At 39.3% G+C, this 19,469-nt stretch overlaps 1 protein-coding gene across 4 annotated transcripts in view; it reads left to right on the forward strand.

Annotated features, from left to right (window-relative positions):
* Positions 1-19,469, forward strand: part of SLC24A4 (solute carrier family 24 member 4) — a 97,979-nt gene that overhangs the window by 34,602 nt on the left and 43,908 nt on the right. The window lies entirely within an intron of this gene.

Genomic DNA, 19,469 nt, shown 5'->3' on the forward strand with positions numbered 1-19,469 from the left:
CAGATGGTCTCAGAGCTTGTAGAGTTTAACACTTCAAAGCATGAAATATAGCATTGTCTAAAATTTTTTTCTCTGAGGTACCCCAATGGCTGTTTTTGGCCTCTGCTCAATAGGTGTTCATGTTACAGTGTATTTTTTTCTTTGCTGTGAATTTCTATTTGAGAATAAGGTGAAATCTTGAGATTATTGATTGGTATCACTTATGTCTGAAATATTTCCAGCAAAACCAAAATAATATTCATGCATAGATAGGCACATATATCAAAAGCAGAAAACTACAACTAGCTCATGTCTCTTTGATATTATTATTAGCTAAGCTTTTGCAGATACAAAGTCTCCTACATCTTAGTAGATATTTTGTAATGGAACTCTTTATTCTTACTGGTATTTTTATATCTGATAACAAGGAAAGAAGCTTCTTTTTTTAGCTTGCCATTTATTGTAGATACTATTATTTACCCAATCTTCAGTTGTAAAACCTCTTTGCATCCCAATCATCAGAAGAGACAAAGTGGTGAGAAAGGAAACAGATTATCTGAATCCAGGTGGTTTATTCAAGATCATGTGTCAAGGTATTGCCTAGGTTGAGAATACAATAGTAGCCACACTGTTAATAGTGTATTAATTAATAGTGTTCAAACATCAGCCAAAAAGTAATTTAGATTTTGGCAGAGAAGATTCTTAAATCTAAAGAAGAATTATGTTGAGTTGGGTCAAAATATGCAGTCATTTTTCAGGGCAAAGCTATAATGAAAATAATTGTGCTTGATAAATACTACTGGTTTAGAATTCAGTATTGCCAGTTATTCAAGTCTTGCAAATTAGCTGCCCTGAACTGCAAGTTTTGCTGACTGAAGGTGTTCCATTAGGCTCTTTATATTTTTTTCTTTATTTTTGTGGATTCTTTGATGGGAATTACAACTTGGCTGTTTTGGTTAAAATGTTTTGAGCATCTGTTGTTCCCAGAGGTTCACTCCTAATGAAATATGCGGAGCAGTAGCCATTCTTTTGTGCGTCCCTTACTTTAAGGAGAGAGTTGGGACAGTTCTTAATCTGTCTGTATGCTTTCTGTCATACTACTGTTGCTACCTGTTTCTTCCTTGTTCTTGCTTTCTTTGGTGTTGTGCTCTATGGGATATTTTCTGCTTTGCTCATAGTTTCCGTGGCCTCCTTTTATTTTTCTTTTGGCATAATTCATGTTTCTTCCTTCTATTGTGTTCTCTTCTTTATAACATCTTCAGATTTGCTCTGATAGGTTCAATTGTAACTTCCCTGATGGGAATTTTCAAGTATGTGTATCTGTGCCTGCTTCTCACACATTTTTCTGTTCTCAGATTCTGAACCTTCAGGCACTTCTTCCTGGATGCCCACATGTCTCATTAGCATATCCCTGAATGTTTAGTCAAAAACAGTACATCATTTTGCCTTTCAGTAGTTATTCCTTACTGTGCATGTTTTGTGTAATTTCCCACTCTTCATTTTATAGAATCACAGAATGGTTTGGCTTGGAAGGGATCTTAAAGATCATCTACTTCCAACATTTTATTTTCTGTACTTCTCTCTGTATGCTCCACGCTTGTTTCAGTCCTTTCCTTCTTAGCTCTTTGTGTCTTCATAAAAAGTCTTTTATTTCTTCCCCTTACTTGCTATTTTTTCCTGCAAACCTTTTACTCCCACATTAGTTTCTTTATCAGTAATCTCTTCATCCTGTGTAGTGTTGCCTATGATTTCTTTTTGGCTTTATGACATTAACTGTTGTGCTTAGTTCTGTTATTATGTACATACTTTTTACAAGTAGTGTATGTGTAATAGTGAATTTTAAGAATGCTGTAAAGATAATCCACTACTTCAGTGGAGAACACACCATGATGATGGCATTACTTTTGCGTGAACTGATTTGTAGCTCTAATTCATTCATGTTGGAAATTGCTTGCAAAATTAGGCTATTACTTTGATTTTTTTTTTTTTAAACATACACAGGTGTGTTATCTCACTTTCATGTCTTTCGGATGTCAGTTAGGTAGCCTTTGAAGGCTTACTAGAAGTGTAGCTGGTATTGAAGCCAAAGACATGTAAATTGGCTTAACCCAGAGCTGTGCCAGGTGGGTTTGGTTTGTTTTTTTTGAGGGAAAATGAAATACTTGGTTGCATATCAAATATATAGGGAAATGTGGCTGTGTAGAGTCTGTATATTTTTTTGTGTAGGCATTAACATTATTCTGTATCCTAGATGTAGTTTTCCTACAGCGCTCTTGCTGTTACTACTTTTACCAGTGCTTTATTCAATGAAAGTTAGTCAATGTTCTTGATGCCTTTATGTGGCTGTACTTACTAGTACGAAAAGATTCAACTCTTTGTGATTGTTCATGTACAGTTATTCATGGGTATACTGTTCCTTCTTTAAATGTTAATTTGGGATAATTACTACCCCCTCCTCAGCTTCCTCCAGCTGCCACTGACACCTCCTCAGGCTGCTGGCATAGCTGTGCCATCCTCTTTTCTTGGAACCTGCGCTTGCTTTTGATTTTCAGATAAATTTCTTCTGACTTGATGTGGTAGCAGAGGAGCCCTGTAGACGATACATTATCTCTGTCATTGCTAAATATTGTGGTATGTGTTAAGGTCTACAGTTATTACTTACTCTTTGTCTCTTTGTGTCAGAAAGTGGCATTTCCTTATATTTTCACCATTCACAGCCCACTCTTAATTGTGGTGTGCCTCATTTGAAAACCAGGGCACACTCCTCCAGTGTGAAACATGAGTTGTGTGTGAGTCCTGTGATGATCTCCAGTGTTCTAAATACTTCTACAAGTAATTGAATAAAGGAGTAAGGCTTAGCTTGGGATGTTATCAGCATATGTTACTGTATATGGCTGGAATTCTCTAATACATGGACGTTATCCTTTCTTTTTCAAGTAGTTATATTCTGATTGCTTTCCACAGGGAATTTGTGTAAAGTGTGACAGTTCCTTTGGCATCACATTTTAAGAGAGTGCCTAAATAATTCAAGTCATGTCTATCCAGGGCTGCTGCTGGTTGATGCATAATGCCCACAATGCCTAGATAGAAAATGGAATGAGAAGCCTGGTCTGACATAGATGTCTCAGTACTGTTCTCCATCAGTTGTGTAGAAAGTAGTACCTGGTGGTTCAGAACATTTAGCAGAGCCTGTGTGCTAGCTTTGCTTTATTTTGTTTGTGTTGTTTTTATAGTAGCTGTGTGAACTGGACTTCTGTAAACCTCACTTGTGCGAATCCATTAGAAAAGGGCATCAGTGCCATTGGTTATAATTAATGGCTAAAATGTCAGCATATGTTTCTCAATATGTAGGATTTTGTTTTGCCTACCAGTGGTAATTCCTTAAAATTATTCCAGTGTCAATAGTACTGTACTCTAGTAGAATGTGGTTTTGCTGTTTAGTTACAGCTTGAACTGTTTTCAGTGAAATAAACTGCAAAGGCACGTAGTCTTTGCATGGTGACTCTTCTTTGGTAACATCATCACAGGAGCTTTATTTACTTAAATAGGTGCCTGATTCAACAAAACATGAAGCCTAATTGAAATTTGTGCCGATGACCTTACAGGAACACAGCACTCATAGCCTATTATGGAATCTAGATCCTTGATTTGTGCATCGTAGTTGCTATGAAAAGTCATGAAAACCTAGTTTCTGTCTTTGTTGAAATGCACCATCCAAACATTTTTTCTGCTTCAGAATTCTTTTGTCTAGTTCTAAACTCAAACTTGAGAACATCGTTGTGCACTTTTACAGTATTCACACTGTTTATGCCTCTGAACCTTTCTGATTAAAGAAATATATGTGGGCTGGACTATTTTAGCTGATGTAAGTCAGTGAAACTCCATTAACTTTTGTAGAGCTATACTTCTTCATTTCAATTTAACCTTTCAGCAAAAGTATGGTTAAGAAATGAGAGATAAAGAGAACAGAAATTGAACAGAAATTGAACAGAAATTAGGTTTACTTGAATTTGTTATGTCTGCCAAGTACAAATATGTTAACATCCTCATGTTGACAAAAAAAAAAAATCCATACAATTATTTTACTCACTGAACCATTTAAGCTGTTGATTCATCTGCAGACACATTTGAAAATCTCCCAAATGTTAAATTTAGGGAAAAAAAAACAAACTGAAAAAAATCAAGCTGTTTCTTGGTCAACTGCCCAGTCTTGTATTAAACTACAATATATGCTTTAACAGTAAGAATGGGAAGAGATTTTTCTAGTGTACAAGAGATTTTTTTCTAGTAGAATAACGGCTGGAAATAGGATTGGGATATATCATTCTCAACTGTGGCACTAATTCTGTTACGCAGTTGGGAAAATCGTGCTCTCTCATTCAGCCTGTCTTCACTGCAAAATTGACTTGAACAGTCTATCTCAGACTGGCTTAACATAGATGATAGCAACTGCATGGGAACATATTAGGTTGGTGTAAAAAAAATGCCGTTTTAAACCATCAGCTTTAAAGAATATTCAGCTTAGAATAAAATTTACTAATCGAAATAAGAACCATTAGAATCTATACAGTTTTGCTGACAGGAAGCAAGTCTGTTAATTCCAGTAGCATAGAAATCTGGAGTCCTGGAACTGATGAATTCTTTGAAGCTATTTTGAGCTGCTGCTTGGTTGCAGAAAACCTTCTCTTGCAAGAAGTTGTCAAGAAGCTTGAAAATGTGATAATCGGGGGAGAAAGGTCTGGTGAGTAAGCAGAGTGAGGTAAAGTTTTGTAGCCCATTTTGTGTGGCTTCTGCAGAGTCATTTGTGAGACATGCGATCAGGCATTGTCATGAAAAGGAATTGATTGTTTTCAGCTGACCAGTGTTGGATGTAAACAATGCAGTTCTTCATGCATTTTATTGATGTCCTGTCAGTATTCTCTGCTGTGTTGGGTTTTCCTGGATTTGAGACATCTTAGTGTCTTGCCAACCACCAAACATTGACCATAGCCTTCTTTTGATAGAGCTTGAGTTTCAGGAAGTGTTTTGGTGCTTCACCACAGTCCTGCCACTGCACAGGATGCCATTGGTTGTCATATAGAATACATTTTTCGTCATGTGTCACAATGTGATCAAGAAATGGATTATTTTTGTTGCACCAAAGATGTGCAGATCAGACTTTGTAGCAGCAATTTATTGAATTTTTGTTCAGCTCATGCAGCACCCATTTCTTGAGCTTTTTTGATTTTTGTTTCAAATGTTGAACAACTGTTGAATGGTCAATGTTTAGTTCTTCTGCAGCCTTTTGAGTTGTTTTGTCTGAGTCTGCTTCAGTACTGGCCCTCAGCTGGTTCTTGTCTACTGCAGAAGAACATCAACAGCCCTCCTCATCTTCAAGGCTCTTGTTTCAGTTATGAAATTTTTGGAACCAGTGTCGAGCTGTACATTTGTTGACAGTCCCCTGGCTAAATGCTTTGTTGATATTGCTAGAAGTTTCTGCTGCCTTAGGTCCCCTTTTGAACTCGTACAACAAAATCACTTGAATTTGCTTTTTTCCATCTTTAACTTTACAGCATAATATGAAAAACAATAAACAGTGAAAACAAAACCGTTAGCATAAATATGTAGAGCAAATTTTGCAGTTTAAAATGGTATTCTACATTAACACAGTTAAATTTTTAATCCAAAATAAACACCACAGTTTACAATGACAAAAATGGCAATTATATTTGCACCCATCTAATAACTGAAGAGCTTCAAGCAGTGATTGAATGACTGCAGAGAGGTTGTGTAAGTGGCTGGTGACATGTGCTAATGTGAGCTGTAACTAGTGCTTTCTGACAGGCTTGCCAGCTTGAATTGAAGCACTGCCATTGCTCAAGCTAAGGATTTAAAAAGGTGTAATTCGTTATTAAGCAAGAAAGGTTTACTAGGCCTTACTGTTTCACAAACCTGGCATAACACAGCATTTTATGCATAGTATGATGATTTGATGATTGCAAGGTAACAGAAGCATTTTCACAGAACAAAATATTAGAAAAATGGAACTCATCTAGTCATGTCCTTGGTGTTTGTAACTGGTTTGGAAATTCTTAAATCCAAGTCAATGGAAATACACAGACACCTCAGTCAACTCTCTGCATTCATCAGTTATATCCAGCCAGGTTTTTGAAGGGAGGTACAAACATTGAGTCATTTTCAGACATGTAGTCTTCCTTCTGACTGTGAAAGAGGTTGGTTATGCGTGACACAGTGACACTATAAGTTAAATTAATAGATTTAGTGATCCCAAGTGGGCATATAAATAACTTCTGAAATGCTAGGTCTGGCATAGTGGGCAGGTGAGATACAATAGTTGAGATCAGCAGTTTAAAGCCGTGACTCCTGTTCTGTTCTCTTCACATCAGCTGAAGGCGAGTGAGGTTTGTGGGGAGACTCTGCTGTGATTGAGTACTCACTGTTCTAGTCCACATCTCTTGTTTGTATGACCACACTGGTCTTTCAGTACCCTCCTGCTTGCTACTGCAACCATATTCCATCCAATTTCTTACTATAATTCTGGTGCAGAACAGGAATACAAGCAACCACCTCATTTCTGCATACCAGGTTTTTCTCTGCCTAACAGTTTGAGGCAAACCTAAATATATATATATACACACACACACACACATAGAGAGAATATAAAAAGAAGATATATGTGTAATAAACATGGATTTTCCTCTTCAATTCATCTAAACAAGTGGTAGGAGAACACAATTTTTGAACCACCTGATGAAATGAGACAGAGGTGATATATTCTTATTTTAAGAAAGAAGAGTAATTTTAAGAATAAAGAGTTATTTCTATATGGGCAGATGTGAAAGAATTCCGTATGTTTTGCAACTGGTGATGTCTTGTGTGGTCCTACTGTATTGAGTGGCACCATAAAGTACGGCATGGGCATCACTGGAACCTAATTTCATTCAGACCCGACTAAAAAAGTTCCCTATAATCAGCTGTTTCTAACTACATGTATTTTGCACCATATTTGTGTAATGTTTCTTGAGAATATTTCAGATGGCGTTCCTAGTGTTTTTTTAATTTACTGTATGTGGTCTCAGAAGTTTCAGCGAACTCTGGTACCAGCAGCAGTGAAGCAGAAGCTCCAGCTGTGACCTATATATACAGGCTTCCAGATGGGCTTGTACTGTATTTGTGGAAGCTTGTGTGACATTAGTTCCTATATAAGTGGTAGCTGACCTTGCTAGATGAGCGATGTGTCTTGTATTAAACTATACATTCTTCTGCACTTCTGAAGTCTGAAAATAATCTTTCACGATTGGGCTGTGACGTCACTGTATCAATGTACTTTTTTCCCCCCCTTCCTTTCCTTTTGTTAATTTAACTTCTTTGGCTTTGGCATTGTACTCAGCTTTATGTATGCACTTCTCAAAGGTTATGTCTCTCCTTTAGGGAATAGGTATGAGCTTCGTTGCAGTATTCGTTTACAGATAAAATAATAATAAAAAAAAAAAATCATGGAATAGGTTTTCACATGGACAAAAACAGTATGAAAAGGACTGTAAATTTGGATCATGCAGTTATTGTAACGTTCATCTTTCTACCTCCCAGCAGGAAACTCTCCTGCTGTATGCCTCTGTTCTGCATTAAGATCAGTTTTATTCTGCAATAATTATTATGCATTTAGGAGAAAAAAAACCCACTTTTTCTCCCTGAAATATTAAGTGCTGCTTAAGATGCTGGTAAATAGGTGGCAGTCTCCAAATGTTTTAAGAAGCTGGTTTTTACTTACCAGATTTCATATAAAATGTAAGGCTGCTGAAGTATATAGCAGAGGCTGGGTCTGAAAAGGCATCATTCTTAGGGCACCAGGACTGTTTACTGCTCCTTATTCAATTTCTAGAGTAAGGAGAAAATGCCCAAAGGGATATTGTCTGTGGAAAATCAGCACAGAACTGTGCAAATCTGCCATTTGAAAAATTATTTATCTAGTAAATGAGTCATGACATAGGAGCTGAAGGGTTAAATCTTAGTTACCTTAGATGGGATTACTTGTATGGAAAAGGTGAAGTAGTCTATGCTATAAGAAACACATTGGCACCATTTTCTATCATTGGACAGACGCCGCATGCTGGAATGTGCATGTATTTGTGACTTTGAGCTAAAGCATATGAACCTTGAAGTAATGCTGGTAATCCTGTGTGCTCAGAAAGTGTGAACCTGGCCCTGCAAAATTGTGATGTTTCTTCAAGAGATAAACAAGTCTGGGTCTCTCTTTTTGTTTGTCTTCTAGGTTTCATAATTCTTACAGATTTTTAGGCTTGGGTTCTGTTCCACAAACACAAAGGCTAGAAGCAGATTTTTTTGTTGTAAGTGAAAGCTGATGTTCTTACATAATTGCATGGTTCCCAGACCTTGGCTTTAGGAGAAGTAAAAAACAATTGTCACATGGCTTACAACGAAGTAATGAGAATTGGCTGTACCACATGAGCATGGCTCACAGGGAGAAACTGTTGTGCTTCTATTTGTCCATATGAAAATGGGGTTTTCAAAGCAACAAGGAGTGCATGGAACAAAAAATTATCCTAAATAATCTACTCCAAACCCTTACCTCATTATAGGTCCTGTGTTCTTCAGCACTGGGTTTTTTTGAGAGTTTAGTATGTGTAACTTCAAACAGTTTTTCAAAATTCGGCTTTCTTCTGAAATAAAAGCAAAATTCAGAGAATTAATAAGTGGATCTCAGCTTGTAGCATTAACAGCCTGATTTTTAAAAGGGCTTGGCATGGTATCTGTGGGGAGCTGAGTTCCTTGAAAATCTTGGCTTCCATGTGCAGAACCCTCTTGGGAATTCTGGCCCCGAAAAGGTTAGCTGATGAACACATTTAAGGGTCTTGTGTCTTTGTATTTTACCTGTTCCCTCTTGTTTGGTGGAGCTTTTTGGACAAAGCACAAGAAAACTCACTGTTGGAAGCAATCGTGAATTGGCAGGAGGTGGAATAAATGTTTGAGGGTGTCTTTTTACTGCTGTTTTCCAGCGTTTTCCTTCTATATCCAGAAAGAAAAAACTTCTAAGTAAAGAAAGTTCAAATAATACCAATGCCTCACTGTTTTATGCCTTGCTCTGCTTGGTCTCTGTAGACTTGACTTAAAGTCTGCTGTTGCTGTACCAATTCTGCTCATTTGTTTCTAGAAATCTAGTTTATTTAACTTAATTTTGCCTGGAAGAAGATATCAACCATAGTTTTTGTGCTGTTTTAGCTCAGAGAGTAACACAGTTTTCCTGGGTGGTTAAAATCTCTACTTAGACTTGGTATCAGAAAAACAGTAAAAATACGTATGTTTTAAATATTGAATTTCATTTCCTTTTCCATACATTTGGGGAAAAAGAATGGTGTGTGCCAATAATAGCTGCTTTTAAATGAGCTGTACTGAAGCTTTTGCTGAAGTAGAAGGGATTCAAAGGCATATTAACTGTGCAAAAGGCACAATAGCAGTTTGATTTAAAGTGCACTTCTGTTCGCACTTCTGTTCTGAAAGATAGCTGCTGTGGCAGCTTTTGCAAGTTGCTTGTTTCTTCCTTCTTAGTGTTTTCTACATGTAATCTGTTCAGTTTTCAAGTAATCTGGTAGGTTTTCTAGCTGACAGCAGTTCAAACTTAGTCTGTTAAATCATTTTACAGTTTGAATGTTGTCAGTTCTACTGAGCATGTACCAGGCAGGAAATATGTTATTTGAAGTCTGTCTCCAGCAGGTGTAAGGAGGTAGTAACACCTTAATTTTTTCACTGAAAAAGGATCTTGGTTGTATATAAAAATACTTCTGTGGTTAGCTTGCAAACAGAGTTGGTCATTGAACAGTATCAGTGATATTTTCTAAGGAAAACTATGACTTCCTGCCACTCCATCGATATCCATTCATAAATGTGATTCTCTTCATATTAGCTCTGTTATTGGTAGCCAGCTTTTCTTCTTGTCTTTGAAGGGCAGTTTTGATCCTATTGTTACATAGCATCAATGGAATAATAATAATGCATCACAGTTTTGAAATGGGTGACATATGCCAAATGAGCTCCTCAGATCTTCAGAGAGGAAGGAGACTTCAGCCTGGGGCCAGATTAACTTAACTGATCCGTCTTGCTTGCATTTTCAAGTTGCACAGAAAAGAGATTCTTCCAGCTATGAAACTCCATAACATAGGGGAGTCAGTCAAGGGAAACTTCTGTTGTGGTTGTTCTTTGTACACCTGCAGAGAGGATCATTTGGGGAACAAAGGGAGAGGTAGCAGTCTACTCTAATCTTCAAGCTGTTCATTAGGCATAATACAATAACAGTATATATAAAAAACACTCCAATGTATACTCAGTAACAAAATTGGAGAGTTATAACGCACCTTCTATAAAAAGGTCTTTCTTTTGTGCCACATGGGGAATGCTCTGGTCCAAAGAGGGTTATTTAGGGCACAGCGTCTTAAAGTTATGTTATAGTTTTCATAATCTTCTCAGCAAGTGCTACAGCTTGTCTGGTTGATTTACTAAGGTGAAGGGGAGAGGGGAGCTTAAATGTGTAAAGCTTGAAGTAAGAAAACAGAGAAATTCCACGTAGAAGACAGAAGATTTTACTGGTGACTAACATCTGTGGTTAATTCACAGGCCAGTCATGAGGTGGTACAATTGAAACCTGTTTACATTATTCCACAATGGTTATTCAGTCCCGAGTGGAGGATGAACCGTATTATTCCCACTAAACTGGGAAATGACTTGTCTAAATAAACCGCACCAGTGCTGGACCCTGCTAATGTTTGGACTTCTTTGGCAATGTTGTCTCAAGTAGTGTAAACACAGCTGAGGCAGAATGACACAGTAAATAAAAAAGAGGAAAAGGTGAAAAAGGTTTTAGTGTCCTGGTTTAGGAATCTGAGGTGTAAAATAAAAGGGTTGATGTCCTTGGCTGAGGTGTCGAAGAATACACACGCAGTTTGTGGAGAACCAGTACCATAATCATGGAAGATCATTACAGAATAGTTTGGGCTGGAAGGGGTGTTAAAGGTCATAGAAACATAGAATCATTAAGGTTGGAAAAGAATTCTGAGATTATCCAATCAAACTGTCAGTGCAATGCCACCAGGCCTACTAAGCGATGTTACAAAGTGCCTTGTCTACACTTTTTTTGAATACCTCCAGGGATGGTGACTCTGTTTTCCCTGGGCAGCCTGTTCCAATGCTTCAGTACTTTTTCTGTAAAGAAATCTTTTCTAATATCCAATCTAAAGCTCCCCTGTCACAACTTAAGGCCATTTCCTCTCATCCTATCACTTGTTACTTGGGAGTAGAGACCAGCACCCACCTCACTGCAACCTCCTTTCGGGCAGTTGTAGAGACCAATAAGGTCTCCCCTCAGCCTTCTTTTCTCTGGGCTAAAAAATCCCAGTTCCCTCAGCTGCTCCTTGTGAGACTTGTTCTCCAGCCCCTTCACCAGCTTCGCTGGTCTCCTCTGGAGATGCCCCAGCACCTAAATTCCTTTCTTGTGGTGAGGGGCCGAAAACTGAACACAGTATTCAAGGTGTGGCCTCACCAGCAGTGAACGTAGGGGCAGAATCACTTCGCTGCTCCTGCTGGCCACACCATTTCTCATACAAGCCAGGATGCCATTGGCCTTCTTGGCCACTTGAGCACACTGCTGGCTCAAGTTCAGCTGGCTGTTGGCCAGCACCCCCAAGCCCTTTTCTGCTGGGCAGCTTCTCAGCCACGCTTTACCAGACCTGTAGGGTTGCATGGGGTGGTTGTGATCAAAGTGCAGGACCTGGCACTTGGCCTTGTTGAATTTCAAACAGTTCGCCTTGGCCATTGATCCAGCCTTTCTAGGTCCCTCTGCAAAGCCTGTCTTCTCTCAAGCACATCAACACTTCTGCCCAGTTTGGTATTGTCTGCAAATTTACTGAGGGAGCACTCAACCCCCTTGTCCAGATTGTATATTAAGATATTGAACAAGACTGGCCCCACACTCAGGCCTTGGGAGCACCACTTGTGACTGGCTACCAACTGGATTTAACTCTGTTCACCACAACTCTCAGGGCTTGGCCATGCATCTGGTTCCACCCGCCTTGCCATGGGCAGGGACACCTTCCACTGGATCAGGTTGCTCAAAGGCTCGTCTGGTTTGGCCTTGAACACCTCCAGGAATGGGGCATCCCTGACTTCTATGGGCATCCTGTTCTGGTGCCTCACCACTCTCATAGTAAAAAAAAATCTTGCTAATATCTGATCTCCCCTCTTTCAGCTTAAACCATTACCCCTCATCCTATCCCTGCACTCCCTGATGAAGAGGCACTCCCCATATTTCTGGTAGGCCCCCTTTAAGTACTGGAAGGCTGCTTTAAGGTCTTCCCGGATCCTCTCTTCTCTAGTCTAAACAAGCCCAACTCTGTCAGCCTGTCCTCATAGGGGAGGTGCTCCAGCCCTCTGGTCGTCTCCGTGGCCTTCCTCTGGACCTGTTCTAACAAATCCATGTCCTTACTGTGCTGAGAACTCCAGAACTGAACTCCAGGTGACCTCACGAGAGCAGAGCAGAGAGAGAGAATCCTCCTCCCTCAGCTTGTTGGCCATGCTTCTTCTGATGCAGCCCAGGATATGATATGGTTGGCTTTCTGGTGTCAGCAGAGTTCAGAAATTCTGTGACTGGTCACTGAGACCAACAGCTTATTTCACATAAGCACTGGAGAGCTGTCAAATAGAGGGCGCTGCACTACACTTAATTTAAATCTGTAATGTAAGTTGTTCTTAGACTTGGTAATTTCATCTCAGTTCAACACTGATTTAGAATTGTTCATGTCCTCATTCTTAGTTAATTTGAGTGGCCTTCACAGTTTGATAGCTGTATTGAAATCTGGCGTTATGGTAGAGGTGTTCTAGGCAGGTTCCAGCTGTCTTGTTTGGAACTGCTACTTTGCAGTAAAAATATGGTTGAGATATAGCTGTATGAAAGCATCCAGCAAGAGCTATCCATATGAGAAAATAATGCGAAATAACTGTTGTCAGAAAGAAAACAAACCACATCATGACGTTCTTGATCTCTAACCCTCTAAAGACAGTTTCTAGACAGTGTATTAGCTGGAGGCCAAGGAGAAATAAAACCCATGATCCCACATGTTGGGGTCCTTTTAGAGTTATCTTGAATACATTTAAAACCATTAGCACAAAGCCCAGTACACAGAAATGCTTCACTCTAGTATGCTGATGTATCCCCCTGTTGCAGTACTTGTGCATCCATGTGTCATCTCTGACACTCTAGATTGGGAGATGAGATTTCATCATGCCTTTAAGTTATTTTGCAGATAATCATAAATGTTTTTTTATTTGATTGTTTGACATTGCCTTAATGAGTGCAAATACTTTTATAAAAAGGAGAAAAGCCCAGGGTTTTATAAGGTATTAACATTCCTTTTTATTGTAGCTCATTCAGTCTTGTATAGATATTTTCAGAATTCCATACTGATGGAAAGAGACTTTTGAAGACTATTTCATTAATACACTATCCTTTACATACTCATATATTAAATAATTTGGTAGTTTAGAGCTGAGTCAGTTATTTGCTTCATAAGCTGTCACTTACTATTGCACAGATAATCATATTTGGCAGTCCTTTTTTGGTTGAGCAGTACAAGTTGAGTTAATTTACCACAGAAAGAAATTTTGCTCATAATTCTACTGTTTGTGAGGTGAGTGCTATGGAGGAGGATGCTTACTGTGCCTCCTGCCATATGGTACTTTGCTTCAAAATAGAAAGCTTGATCTTTGACATCACACGGCATTACACTGATGCACAAATTTCTCCAGAAGAAGTTGGGTGGTGTTTCATGTAATTTCATTGCACTTCATTTGGATGCTTTGTTGCTGTACAGATGATATAATACATGAAACCAGTTTATTAAAGGTTTGTCTCTAAAAGAATTTCCTTGCAGAATATTTCAAGTGAAGGTGCGCATCTCTTTGGATTAGTATCAAGCAGAAGCTAAACTGAGTATTTGAGGGGAAAATCCACGTCATTCTGCTACAGAAAACTGGAAACAGCTGTCTAATGGGAATGGGAGTTTAAAGCTTGGTAATTCTTATTTTTTCTGGATGGCACCCAGGATTATCAATGAATTGTTCTTTTTTTTTTTTTTTTCTATTTGGTTGTTGTAGGTTTTTTTTAAGTTATCATCTTTCACTTATGAAAGCACTTGTGAAGTATATCATTTTTCACCAGTGGCAATTCAGATTTAAAAGTCTGTTGGCTTGTGGTATTAGAAAAGGTTGTTTTAAGATTTGAGATATGTGTATTTTTTTCCCATGAGTTTAGGCTTTCTGTAATTCTGTAAAATATATGCCTTGAACGTTCTGTGGCACATGGATGTTTTTCTAATGATTTAAAATTTATTGTATCTAATTTAGGAAGTAATATTAAACAGGAGGACTTTCATATGACACAGTTAATACGTATAAGTAAACTAGAGTTTCACTGTGATAATATGATCTACAGGTTCACTTTGTTTCCACTGTTAATATTGGAATACATAACTAAAACAAGTTAATGCTTTCCTGTGAGCAAAAGCGAACCTGCTCCTCTAAATTACACAGTTGTTGCCAGAAAACTGACAGTACAGAGACTGTGCAAGAGGATCACATGAGTGTATTATGCTGTTCCCCAAGACTACCTGTATGTCTGTTTGGTGGTACTGAGCTCACCACAGTCATTTCTGAGACTGTCACCACTTCAGCACCTGAGCTAATGTGTGAAAAATGAGAGGGGACTGACCTTGACAGTAAAAAAGAATATGGGAGGAATTTCTCCCATTGCCTGCAGGATGATTTCAAAGTGGCTAACTTTCTTTCTATAAAACTTTCTTTATATAAAATGCACCTTCCCAGTGCATTGATTTTGAGGAACAGTTATGTTCCAAAGGCACAAATGTTTGCAAGGCAAGGATGGTTCTAAGATGCACTTATCCTCTTCATTGCAGCTCAGCTCGTATAGGACCCCTGCATTCAAGGAGATGTGGTTGGTAGAAGTGATGATTTTTTGGCTTTCACTCCAATCTTCTAACAGATTATATCAGTACAGAATTATAAATTAGTGCAAGTTGCAGTATTGTGAAGGCTGTTGCAAGTTCAACTCTTGCTGCAAAAACTGTTGACATTTTACTGCTGGTAGCAGGTAAGGATACGTGTGTTTGTTTGACAGGTATAAAGAAGCTCATTTTGCACAGTGAGGAGTTTATTTGCTGTCACCGAGGCACAAATGCATATGGATGAGCACCACAACAGGCTTTGGGAAAATGAAGATCTGCAGTGTAAAAAGGGAATTGCACATAAGCACAAATATGCTAACTGCAGAGGTGCCTAAAGCTGCTCACAGTGCTTAAACAAATGGCACAAATTTGAGATATTCAGGATGTCTTGTGGATATGGTTACAGAGAGGGTAAAAAGTGGAAGTATGTAGTGCTGTCTCCTGTTTGTCCTTCTTCCCCTTATACCTCTGCCCTGAGTTAGTCTGATAATAAACAACCTCTGGATGCCACGGCATAGGAGTATCACAATTTCTGTAGATGTAAAGTGTCCTGAAGGGACAGAGGAAAAGCATCCAGGCGTTAAAAGAACTGTGCTTCTGTGTACATCGTTTGCCTAACCCCCTTCCTGAAAAGGCGGAGTGGAGCCAATTGTGTGTGTCGTTTCAAACAGCTACTACTCTCTTCTTCTCCTGTGAGGAGAAATTAAAGAGTTGTAACAGGCTTGAATGCTTAGCATGTATTAAGAGTTGGCATGTTTGTTGCCTCTGTGAGTAAATCAACTGCTGATGAGGTGAAGAAATCACGTGTGAGGCAGGTTATAAAACCACAGATCCACGTGGTTGTTGAGATATTCTGTCAGGCTCAGGAGATTTTGAAACTTAACTTCATTGGCAGACTGCCTGTCACAGTGTGGATAGGGCATATGGGAACAATGCTCTGATGGTACCCAGGAGTAATATTGTAACAGCCTAAGTCCAGGCAGGTGTCACTGGTGTGCTGTGGCTACCCCAGCTGCTGCATACCACAACCTCACTCCAGAGCCGTGCAGGCAGCTTAAGATGTGCAGCTGCTATTATATTGTGTTCTGAGGCATGCTATTCGTATGACTTGTGTAGCTCTTTAGCCACAGCCAGCTCAGCCAGTGCTTTTTATCAAAGGTGAATCATCCTTTCTGTCATGGCACAATCAAGGATTTTTTGCTTCCATCACTCAGAGAAAATGGTAGTCGAGGCCGGATAAGCGGCTTTGTTTGGTCACTCATTTCATGACCTGGGGAGAGGGAACAAACTGCAGAATAATGACAGTTCCAGCATAGACTTGTCCTTGTAGTGCCCTCCCTTCCTCCTCAATAAATCTGTGCTTGATAAGATAATCTGCAGGAGCCATGGGTTTGCAACACTACCAGCAGGATAAATGCTTCTGAATTTCTAGATGATTTTAAGACAATTGGTTTTATGTGCCCCTCCTTTGTTTTTGGCAGAGGTTAGTCCCATTAGATGTACTGCTCTTCATTTCATCTCCTTCTCCCATCTGTTCTGTCTCTTCACTAGGAACCGATGAGATGTAGCTCCCACTCGTGCTGCGAGATAGCTCTGTCTCCATACATGAGAGAATATCTCTGTGAAGTAGAGCAGTGCCCTGCTGCACACACACAGCAAATTGTACCATGAAGACAGACCATGCTCTCTCTCAGACTGTGATAATGTCGTATCCCCTCTGTCAGCTCATACAGATGAGGGAATACCACTGACCCCCTCAGTTAAGTGATAGGCCTAAGCTAGGAGCTGAGGGAATCCAAGCAGCCTTTTCCTGAGCAAGCAGTTTATCATAGCAGTAGGTAAGAAAAACAAATATTTGTTTAAAATGCTAAAATAATTATACAGGGAGTAAATAAAGAACAGAGGATGAAGATAAGGTACACAGAATTTATAGATGACAATTATAAAAACCTTATGATTATGTGGATAATAAAGCCTTAAAGATAGCAAATGCTTATACTGAAAAACGCAGAACGTTACCTTGGAACTCTGGCCATTTTATTAAGAAATGGCCATTTTATTAAGAAATCTTACTTACCAAGCTCCAGAGCCTTGCTTCATTTCCCTGACTTTTAAAGAACATTTTGTAGTGTCTGTATGTTAGGACAACTGCATGCCAGGAGTTCTCCATAGAGAGGAGCATTATCTTTCAGCGAATCTGTCTTCACGTTACCTCTTTCAAATTGCCTCTATGAGCCAAGCAGATACATATTACAAGTAGTTATATATTACGCATACTACATTAACAGACTATATATGAAGCAGGATGGTTTGCATTGAACCTCCGTTTTGCTTGGTGCTCCACTTTGCCTGCGCAACTGGGAAACGTCCCTATACTCTGCCCGCGTTCCCTGCTTGCACTGCCTATGCAGTTCCCTCTTGCTCTTCAGTTTGACTCTGCCATGCTGGTCTCCTCCCTTCCCTGCTGGTTTCCTGCATCTGGGGATTGAGCACTCTTGCGCCTTACGGAAAACATCCTTAAATATTTGCCAGCTCTGTTCTGCTCCCTTGTCTCTGAGGACCATATCCCAGGGGGTCCTACTGACTGACTCCTTGAAGAGCTGGAAGTCTGCTTCCCTGAAATTTAGGATCTTGACTATACTCCTTGCCTGTTCCATATCGCTCAGGATCTTGAACTTTACCAGTGATCAGTGCAGCCCAGGCTGCCTCCGATCTTGATGTCATTGATGAGCTCATTTGTATTTGTGATCATCAGGTCCGGTATTGCGTCCCCTTGTGTGGGGGTGCCTATTAACTGGATTGAGAAATTAACTTCAACGTGCTCTAGAAGTCGCCTGGATTGCCTACGGTTTGCCATGCTACTTTTCCAGTGCATGTCAGTGCATGTTGAAGTTCCCCAGTAGGATGAGAGCTTGCAATTGTGAAGCCTCCTGTAGCTGGAGGAAGAAGGTTTCATCAGTAGGCTCTCCTTGATCAGGTGGCCTGTAGTATACACCAGTCACAAGGTTCGTTTTGCTGTGTTCGTCTTTTACTCTGACCCACAAGCTTTCAACGTGGTCGTGGCTACTCTTCAAAGACAGCTCTTTACACTCTATGCATTTTCTGATATAGAGGGTAACAACTACACCCCTCCTTCTGAACAGCCTGTAGCCATCAAGAGCCACAATCCAGTCATGGGATTCGTTCCACCAAGTGTCAGTAATTTATGGTGTGGTTTGTATTTGTATAGCCATGCCATTTCCTCATGAAGGTTTTGTAAGGTTACAGATCTTTTTACGGTGAAAATCATGGCCCTTGAAGACTGTGGAGTTCTGCAGCAACCTAGGCCCACTTTCTTGAAGCTAGTCCTGCTTAATGCTGACGTGCTGATTGTCTTCAAGCAGTCTCTGCATGCTCTTGAATGCTGTTCCGTAATTCAATGAGTAATTGGGTATTATTGTGCTATTGTGCTGAGGCACTTGTATATCTATATCCACTATTGCTTTCTCTTTTTTTTGGTGGTTACAGAAGGACCAGGAATAGAACATTTAGGACTAAGAAATCACTTTCAGGAATACCTAAACAAAATTTCATATAGACTTATATAGTTTTTGTTGTCTGAGATTTAAAAGCACAGGTGGATCTTTCCCTATCTTGGGAAAGCTGTTCCAGCATATCAAGGGCCGATATAGGTTGCAGTCAGAATAGAATAGTAAAAACAAGTCTTGTTGGAAAGCCTAAGGAAAATCAGTAAAGGAATTGCAGTTGGTCGTTGTTGATGAACTTTTATTTTACACTAAATACCTTATAGATTATTAGTAGTTTCAAACAAAACCATAGTGGCTTTCAAATATTAGATTGGAAGATTTAGAGAGATTTCATGAAATGCTAACTTTGACTTTTGGAAGGAAGATATGAGTTATTTATATGAGGTTTTAAACACTGCCTGCAGCCAGTGTATCATTTCAAAAATAATGCATTTGTGGTAGTGGGTACTAAGGAAATAACAAGGCTATGGGATCTTCAGCTTTGCATGAAGGCACTGTTCTTATTTTTCAGGGTACACACATGCAACACGTGTGTGTGTGTGCAGTATAGGTAAGAAGAGGCATTTTTGTAACACAAGGATTGAGATCATTCAGGTCATTCAGGTCTTTGAAACTGGATTATCCTCTCACTGCAGCTAGTGTTTTGAAGTGTGTTTGGTGATTAGAGGTAACCCAACTTTAAGGTACTCTAAAAAGTATAATCTTCAAAGAGTTACAGTGCAACATTTCCTGAAAATAAGGGTGGTTTTAATATGCTTGAAGCTTAGTATCCAAAAAATCAACTATACTTGAAATTCTTGGTTTCAGTGTTCGTGGTTGTTTGCAGAATTATATCAAGAAATTGAGAAAATAGGCCACTGAAATTGAAACAGTATAAATATCATGTATTGTGTTCTTACACATTTCTGTAAACTGGCAGAGTTGAATATGAGGAAGA

The sequence above is a fragment of the Cuculus canorus genome, chromosome 5, assembly GCF_017976375.1.
Source record: "Cuculus canorus isolate bCucCan1 chromosome 5, bCucCan1.pri, whole genome shotgun sequence".
In the NCBI taxonomy this organism is placed as follows: Eukaryota; Metazoa; Chordata; class Aves; order Cuculiformes; family Cuculidae; genus Cuculus; species Cuculus canorus.